Below are 10,000 nucleotides of genomic sequence, written 5' to 3'. Positions count from 1 at the left end.
AAAGTGAAATTAATCTTCAATATTCATGTTGAACATCAAAACTATAATTACTAGCAGTTTCTGTGATCGGTGAACAGATGAATAAAACAACACAAGCGTGTGATAGAAACACAATATAAATTCATAAAGAGCGCAGATTTATAGCCAGGGTTTGATCCTGATATACATTACAAGCTTGTGAATATTCATCAGCTCCACATTTGCATAAGGTTCTTTACATTCCTATTAAAAGTTCCTGTTTTTGCTCTGCAGAATCCAAAGTGCAAGTTTAGAGGGAAATTATTTAAAATAAATAAATAAATATGTGGAAGGACATTAATATTGGTGGTGAAATCTGTTTTTTTTGCTTAATGATCTGGTTAAGTTTATTCATTATTTCTGTCATTGCGGTTTTAAAATTCGCTCTGAATGATTCGTCTCATCGCTTTCCCTCCATTAGACACGGATCACACCAAACCCACCGGTTCATCCACGCCGCCGCGGTGAACACACGTATTAATCACATGTTTACTCTGAGCACCGGGGTTTGCTTTACTCATTAATCCCACACGACTGTACAAAAAGTACACAAATTACACTTCACACAACCCGCAGTGCATAAACAAAGAGTTTTAACCTTTTATAAGGCGAATAAGTCAACTGGAGGAAAGTGTTGGTTTATGATTTATAACTCTCCGTGTTCAAACAAGATAAACATTTCACATTGTTATCGTAACCTGATCTAAAGCGCACATCAGACCTGCACTCACTCTCTGGATCACACGCGGATTAGCCAGCAGGACCTGTTTCTACTTCCTGTTTACTTCCCCGCCCACTTCTTAATTGTAAGGCTCAGTGTAAGAAGAAAAACAATATAATATATTTTATAATATGTACATCACGACCAGCACAGCATCAAATATGTACAAAAACATCCCTGCAACCTCGTGTCTGTAACACCACGGAGTTACCACAGGGTCCACGTTCTGCATAACTGCATGCAGCAGAACATACACAACATACTGTAATTCCCCTGGTATGATCCAATCTTTCAGGGCAGGAGACTATCGAACCAGGAAACAATGAGACTGTGAACCAGAGACCAGGAGACCATGGAGCCAGGAACTGAGGAGACTATGGAGCCAGAGAACAAGACGATGGAAGCAGGAAGTAAGGATATATGGAACCAGGAACAAGAGTTGGACTATGGAACCAAGAATTGATCATACTATGGAAGCAGTGGCACAGGAGGGTATGGAAACAAGCAAAAAAGAAGACTATGGAACCAGAGAAGATGGCGAGACAACCTATAGTCACTCTGATTAAAGTGTCTGCCAAATGCCGTAGATGTAACCTGAACAAGGGACCCATGAAACAATTCAACATCAGGAGAGAGAAGCAGGAAAGGAGACTGGGATTAAAAGTCTATATTGGTGTTTGGTGGTGAAGCCCAATTTGTGATCAAAGTGCTCTGATATCCAGTCCATCTGGATGTCTCTCCTTAATAAAACCTGAGGAACTCATCACTTGAAGCTTGAGAGATTAACAGAGATGTCCTGTCTGTCTGTTACTCAGAACCTCATGTTCACTGAAGATCTACAAACCATTTGAAGACACGAGTGAATGGGACATGGGCGTTTGATAAAAAGAACATGAGAACGTCTTTATTCGGACCAAGTGGTAATGATCAAAAGTAAGTATAATGAGATTTATTGTTTAACAAATCATCACTTTCTTGTGTGAAATGTTGAAATTAATTTATAGAAAGGATAAAATTATATGAATTGAAATGCATTTTACACACACACACACACACACACACCTACACACACACACACACACACACACACACACTCGATGTTGGCACAGCTGGCATGTTGAAGAGCATCAGGAATGATCAGCTGCATCTCCAGAGTCACTGTGACATTCAGTATGGAGATTAATGCAGGCTGACAGTAATATTGATCAGACTCTGCACACTTCACACTGAGAGCCCTCAGCGCATGTTCTGAGAGGAAACTACAGGAGGGACCACACACACACACACACACACACGCACACACACACACGCACACACACACACGCACACACACGCACACACACACACACACACACACTCATTATCGCTGATTCATGATGACAGTGTGTGCAACAGAATATGCTCAGTTCCCATTTCTGCTCCCTGCTCCCTCTCATCCCTTCTTCATTTCTATATGAGCTTTTTATGATGGTTTAATCTGGACACAAACTGAAGGACTGGAAGAATTTGGAGTTCAATAAAAATTCACTTCAACAACAGGACAAACTGAGAAAGCTCTAGTAATGCAAAAGGATCTGTGTAGCAATGTGGGCTACAACCCAAACACCTGCAGGGACAGGACTGATTAGCGTGGGGATTTGTTCCATCCATGATCTATAATGCTCACCTTCTTTAGGGTCTCTCTCTCCTGAAGCAACTTCTAAGGAAACTAAGGAAACTTAGGGCACAGGGCGGGGTACACTCTGGATCTGATCTCGACCCATTGCAGGGCACAAGTACATTCAGTACACACACACACACACACACACACACACACACACACACACACACACACACAGATGAGAGGCGAGTTTCAATCTCCCGACTCTGGAGGTGTGAGTCACTGTGTATAGGTTAAGGAGGATTAGGACTAATAAGGAAGACATCATCTTAACGACCCTATGAGATTTTTTAGTCGCTAGCGATGTTACTGTGCAGTGGACTGAGCAGGTTCTTGCTGTGTGTCTAACCCTAACCCTGTGTCCTGCGTCCTGCACCAGGACCTTTTCTTTGAGTCCTGTGTGTTGGTGAGTGGGCTCTCTAGGGCTTGATCTTATTTGTATGATGTCTCCCATCGGTGTGTAATGAGGAGCTGATCTGGGGAGTTTGGAGGTCAGGTCAGGGTGTTCTCAACTTAATGCGAGCGAGGTCTTGATATATGAGTCGTACGCACGCGCTTTGTCTGCTGAACGTCACATGATCACAACTGAGCCAATGATTCTTCTCTCTCGCACGCTGTGGGATTGTGGGTAATTGTCTCCCATGACAAGTCTCAGTACGCGTGCGTCACTTGTATAGTCAACATCTGTGCTCACGTGAACTGTTTACCATAACACTGTGACCAAGTGTAGTGACTGTTCTTTAGTAACTGTACTGCAACAACGTCCCCTGGGAAGAAAAAATGTAAAAGGCTGTAGCAGTGCGGGAGATTAATCTGAGGAGTGATTCCAGTAGTGTGTGTGTGTGTGTGTGTGTGTGTGTGTGTGCCAGAGTGTGCCTACTCCTGCTATTGTCTAATTTTTTTTCAAAAGTACAGTGCAGGTTATTTATTTGGTATTAATAATTTTAATATGGGCGGCGCGGTGGTGTAGTGGTCAGCACTGTCGCCTTGCACCACCAGGGTCCAGGTTTGATTCTAGGCCAGGTTCGATTCCCGTCTCTGTGTGCATGGAGTTTGCATGTTCTCCCTGTGCTGGGTGGGTTTCCTCCGGGTACTCCGGTTTCCTCCCACAGTACAAAGACATGTGGGTTAGGCTGATTGGCGTTCACAAATTGCCCGTAGTGTGTGAATGAGGGTGTGAGTGTGTGTGTATGTGTGTGTGCCCTGCGATGAATTGGCACCCTGTCCAGGGTGTACCCTGCCTCGTGCCCTAAGCCTCCTGGGATAGGCTCCGCCCCCGCGACCCTGAATACAGGATAAAGTGGCATAGAAGATGATCATTTTGGATTGTGGAACAAATTATCTGATTTTCCATTATTTCTTATGAGAAAATTCACTTTAATATACGAGTGTTTTGTTATACAAGTATGTTTTTGGAACAAATTATGCTCGCAGTCCGCGGCTTAACTGTATTCTCCTTGATAGATTAGAAAATGTTGTAGGAGTTTAGGGAGCAGCCCTCTGGCTCAGGTCTTATTTGTCTGATCGTTATCGGTTTCTACTCTAGATGGAAATCATGTACTAAAGTGGAGTTTGGTGTTCTACAGGGTTTTGTTTTAGGTCCACTGTTATTTTCTCTCTACATGCTTTCACACACACACACACACATACACACACACACACACACACACACACACACACACACACACATATGCTTTCTCTGGCTAACATGATTAGCAAGAATGGAATTAGCTTCCACTACTATGCTAACGACACACCGTTATAGCCAACACACCATACACATGCTGCTATGGGCTCGGTTCTAAATCACATGCTCTTGCCCAAAACTCTCTACAAATCATTCTGCCACCTCGATTGTTTCCTATTCAGCACGATTTACTAGGTGTATGTTTACTTCGACACGTAGATGTGGCTGCTTCCTAAATTGCTGAACTTCGCAGCTAAAATAATCAGTAAATAGCACACCGCAATATCTTAGCATTGGATTACCATTAGGTTAGCATCAGATTGCCATTAGCTTAGCATTGATTTACCATTATTCAAGCATTGGATTACCATTATCGCTAATTTGATCTATTTTAAAATAGCATTTTTGGGACAGAGCCATAAAGAAGCAGAAATATTTTTACTCTGAACATAACACACATTTTCAACAGGCAGAAACCATACACTTTCAAGTGCGACACACACACACACACACACACACACACACACACACACACAGAGTGGGTGGCTGCCTGATGTTTTGAAGATGATCAAATTGCCTCCTCTACCTTTGTCTGTCTCTCGCTCTCTTTACACCCCCCTCTTCTCTCTCTCTCTCTCTTTCGCTCTCTTTCAGTCTCTTATTCTTTTACTTTGTCTAATAAGACACAGCCAATTAAAGCCCCTTACAGTGCAGTTCAGATCGATTCCCCTGCACACAGAAAGGAGAGTTGAGGGTATTTATGATCCCTCTCTCCCTGGGTGCGATTGAGGAAAAGACCCGACTGAAAGCAGCGTATTGACTTCCCACTTGGGGGCTTTCATCTAGGGTTATTGCGCAGTGTGTGTGTGTGTGTGTGTGTGTGTGTGTGTGTGTGTCAGGGAGTGAGGGGGTGAGGGTTTGGTGGTAGGTTGGGAGGTAGCGAACAGATAGCTCGTCTGGGAAATGAGAGGAGGAGGAAATCTCTCTGCTCTCAACCAGCAGGCGCTCCATTACAGAGAGAGAGAGAGAGAGAAAATCAGAAAGGAAAAGAGGCAGAGAGATGGAGAGAGACAGAGAGAGACAAAGAAAGAGAGAGAGAGAGGAACAGAGAGTGAGAGAGAGGTCCTGAGAGTGAGAGAAAGACAGAGAGAGACAAAGAGACAGAGAGACAGAGGGAGAGAGAGAGAGAGAGAAAATCAGAAAGGAAAAGAGGCAGAGAGATGGAGAGAGACAGAGAGAGACAAAGAAAGAGAGAGAGAGAGGGCCTGAGAGTGAGAGAAAGACAGAGAGAGAGACAGAGAGAGACAGAGAGAGAGACAGAGAGAGACAGAGACAGAGACAGAGAGAGGGAGTGAGTGAGAGAGAGAGAGTGAGAGAGGGAGTGGGAAAGAGAGAGATTTGGCTTTCAAAATGCCTTTAATATATCAGTTTATTATATGTACATAGTTTCAGAACAAATCCCTTTGACCTCTCACCCAAACCTCGAACCCTCCAGTCCTACTCCACGTTCCAGAGTAATCCAGGAGAACATCTGTATGAGTGAAGTATGAGTGAAGTATGATGCGTTTTGCACTCTTTGTTTCCTGAAAATCGATCTCACCACCATTCACTATTACTGCACCCAAAGTACATCACACACGCCTACTGTACGTCACCTATAGGATTACTCACATATGCATATATTACAGATTAAACTAACATTAGAAACACAACACTGCTGATGAGCAGAATAACATCGTCACTGCAGCCCAACTAGGATTCACCACTGAACACACACTCCTTGTGACAGATTTTGCACATCATGCTCTTCATGTTATCTTTACTGTATCATTTTTCCTAAAGCCATAGTGTGACCCCTAACCAGGAGCGGCATGTTCCCCAGGTCACTTTGAGATGTCTGGTATTTTACACTAAGGAATTTTAGACAATTACAATTGATTACTATTGTCCATATGAGTGTCTACGAGAATGTTCATAATGACTCCATGTCTGGAGGAATGTCCATATGAATATCTGTAGAATTTTCCATACGAGTGTCTGTATAACTACCCACATGTCTCCATGGGAATGTCTTTATCAGTGTCTATGGGAATTGTCCATATGGGAGTTTGTAGGAATGTCATCAACATTGGTCTATAGGAATGTCCATATGAGTGTCCACCAAAATGTCCATAATAGTGCCGTAGGGTTGTCCAAATGATTTGTCTATGAGAATTTCCTTGAGTGTTCATAGAAATGTCCTTATTTTATATACGAAATAACGAGAAATAACCAGAAAGTGAGTTGTGTGCCGTGGTTTACAGGATCACCAGCTGTTTGTGTGATGTTTATGAACACTCTGAAAACCTTGGCTGATCTGACTTGGCTTTTCTGTCCTCTGTGGGTAGTGGTCCTCCACCCTGGTCTTAGAGAACCCCCTGTACTGTACAATTTAGTACACAGCATACAGCAGACATTTTGTCTCCATGGACATCATTCAAGGTAGGTGACGGTGCTTGAAACAAGGAGCTGTGCCTGTGTGAATGACTACTTTCTACCAGCAAGTGTTTAGGAGAGAACACAATGCCCAGAGGAAATTAAAGAGGAAGAGATGGACGCTGGATGCCCTGACTACAATGTTAGACCTGAACCATCAGCTTTGGACATAATTTAAAGAACTTCTGTTATATTGAACTTTCAGCTGCATAACACACATGATGTTATATGATTCCTATCCGTTATCACCCAGATGAGGATGGGTTCCCTGTTGGGTTCCTCTCAAGGTTCCTTCCTATTGCCATCTCAGGGAGTTTTTCCTTGCCACTGTCTCCTTCACTCTTGGCTCGTTCATCAGAGACAATCTCTTTATTATCTAGACATATTTTTCTCACACATACACACTTTCATAAATTTTCTTTTGAAATTTTCTTTTTATCTTCGTGAAGCTGCTTTGAGACAATGACCAACGTTAAAAGTGTGACATAAATAAAATTGAATTGAATTGAATAATGTATAAAACTTGAGGCTCAGCAGCTGGTTATTGAGAAGCTGCAGCAGAGAGTTAACAAAGTCACACTAAAGCACTTCTTTAGATTGGAGGGATTTTCTGCATCTGCTGAAGATAGCGGGTTGTATACAAGGTACATAGTATAATATCTCAGGCGGAATGTTTTAGATGTAGTCAGCAGGACACAGGAGGGATGTTAATGTTAGCAGTAACCAGCTAGCGCATTGCCGAACTACATTGGGCTACAGTCTCCATATACAGAATAAAGTAGTATAAACGATGAATGACTGACAAGACAAGGATTTTGAGAGCGTGTGATAGCGCCCTCTATGTAGAAATTCACTTTCTGGCTTTCATCTGAAGATTTTTAAGTTTTGAAAGTTTTAAAAAGTGTCACCACTGTAAAGATTCTGTGCTCTGCACTGGTGTATACGCTTAAAGCGTTAACAAGATATTTGTTAAGTCCATGTACTCGGCTAGAGGCAGCGATGCTGAGTCAGCTGAGTCGGATTGTGAGGATCAATGCTGTTAATAGATGATGATTTATCCAAATAACGCTCCCTGGCCTGCGTCCTGAGCTGGTCTCAGTGTGGGATCATCTCAGGCTACTTCTGCCTCTCCGACACCTGACCTGCTCTCTCACCTCCTCCACCTGTGCTCCATTCTCCAGCACACACCTGACCACGGCATCCCAGTCGCTCTGTCTCTCTCCCTGTCTCTCTCCCTGTCTCGTTCTGTCTCTCTCCCTGTCCCGCTCTGTCTCTCCCTGTCCCACTCTGTCTCTCCCTGTCTCTCTCCCTGTCTCTCCCTGTCTCTCTCCCTGTCTCGCTCTGTCTCTCTCCCGGTCTTGCTCTGTCTCTCCCTGTCCCGCTCTGTCTCTCTCCCTGTCTCATTCTGTCTCGTTCTGTCTCTCTCCCTGTCCCGCTCTGTCTCTCCCTGTCCCGCTCTGTCTCTCCCTGTCTCTCTCCCTGTCTCTCCCTGTCTCTCTCCCTGTCTCGCTCTGTCTCTCTCCCTGTCTCTCTCCCTGTCTCGCTCTGTCTCTCTCCCTGTCTCTCTCCCTGTCCCGCTCTGTCTCTCCCTGTCTCGCTCTGTCTCTCCCTGTCTCTCTCCCTGTCTCGTTCTGTCTCGTTCTGTCTCTCTCCCTGTCCCGCTCTGTCTCTCCCTGTCCTGCTCTGTCTCTCCCTGTCTCTCTCCCTGTCTCTCTCCCTGTCTCGCTCTGTCTCTCTCCCTGTCTTGCTCTGTCTCTCCCTGTCCCGCTCTGTCTCTCTCCCTGTCTCGTTCTGTCTCGTTCTGTCTCTCTCCCTGTCCCGCTCTGTCTCTCCCTGTCCCGCTCTGTCTCTCCCTGTCTCTCTCCCTGTCTCTCCCTGTCTCTCCCTGTCTCTCTTCCTGTCTCGCTCTGTCTCTCTCCCTGTCTCTCTCCCTGTCTCGCTCTGTCTCTCTCCCTGTCTCGCTCTGTCTCTCAGTCCCAACTGCACTGTTTATTTAATGAAAACAAAAGAATAACAGATAATAAAATATACAAGGTGGAATTCAGAAAAGAAGAGACAAGATGCAAAGGAGCTTTTTATGCTTCCCCAGAGAGAGAGAGAGACAGAGAGAGAGAAAGAGAGAGAGAGACAGAGAGAAAGAGAGAGAGAGAGATTGCTTTGCTGTGTTGTGATTTGTTTCGGTTCCCAAAGTTCATTCCAGGTAAAAAAAAAAAAAAAAAATCAATTTTCTGTTTCATTTTCAAGTTTTCATCTGTTCTCCCCCACAGACATTGCAAAATTTTAGTGTGTGTGTGTGTGTGTGTGCTTCTCCCTGTGTAATGCTGTACAACAACAATTTCTGCCAGTTGTAATTTCTGCACTCATTAGTGCCTGAGCTCGTCATTCACAACCGACACACAATGAACCTTTAGACACACACAGCTGAACACACACACAGCTGTACACACACACAGCTGAACACACACACAGCTGAAGAGGAGAAGGTGTTCTTTTTATTTATTAAGAAACTTTAAAAGGGTTTTTCCTGCCACATCTGTACTTACAGGACAGAAGTACAGTAGATATTCTCGCACCCATGATCTCAGAGGAGACATCAGCACTTCACTGCTTCTTCTCTCATCATGCAGGTGGAGTTACAGACTTCAGTCTGATCTCATGGACTCAGCACTCTGAACTCCACAGGCATGTCATTAACATAAGATTCAGGGAGAAGGATTTCATTTAATTAGAAAGAGAATCCGTCTGAAATCTGTACACACAGACAGCCATACTGTATAAACGTTAGCTTTAGCTTTCGAGCTCTCTGCTGATCTGTTCACATGTGATGGGGGAATTTTCTGCACCATGTATGGAAGGAGTCTCCAGTGTCAGTGGTCAAGCTGTAGCTTTAAACATCATGAGGTTGTGGTTTCTCAGTAACACGACTAGCTGAGATTCTCTTGTGTAGATGTTCTGTAGTTTATAGAATGTAGCTGTTAGAATGTAAGACCCTTCGCGAGGCTGTTGCTAGCGCGGCTAATGAGCCTCCCGTCGCGGCGGCCGCAGCCCCCCCCCCTCCAACTTCTGGTGTCTTTCGTGCTTCACCAGAGAAATGTGATGGCACGGACGGGAGATGCTGTGTTTTTCTAACTGCTCTCGACCTGGTGTTTGAGTTTAATGCCACCAAATACTCTACCGACCGATTGCGCATTGCTCTCCTTGTCTTGTTGCTGTCGGGGCAGGCAGCTGAGTGGGCCATGGCAGTTCTTCATGCTGATTCTGATACCGCCTATTCCTACAACGGGTTCACCCGTCAGTTAAAGCTAACATTTGAACACCCTGCGGGCGAGGTGGTGACTGACACCAAGCTGTACCACCTGCGGCAGGGAGGATCGTGCAGACCACCTGGGGAGACGCTGCGCTCTGGACATCTTACTACAAGGGGCTGGCTTCTAGGATA

Source organism: Clarias gariepinus, chromosome 21 (assembly GCF_024256425.1).
Source record: "Clarias gariepinus isolate MV-2021 ecotype Netherlands chromosome 21, CGAR_prim_01v2, whole genome shotgun sequence".
NCBI classification, from domain to species: domain Eukaryota; kingdom Metazoa; phylum Chordata; class Actinopteri; order Siluriformes; family Clariidae; genus Clarias; species Clarias gariepinus.
This window is presented reverse-complemented; position numbering follows the sequence as displayed.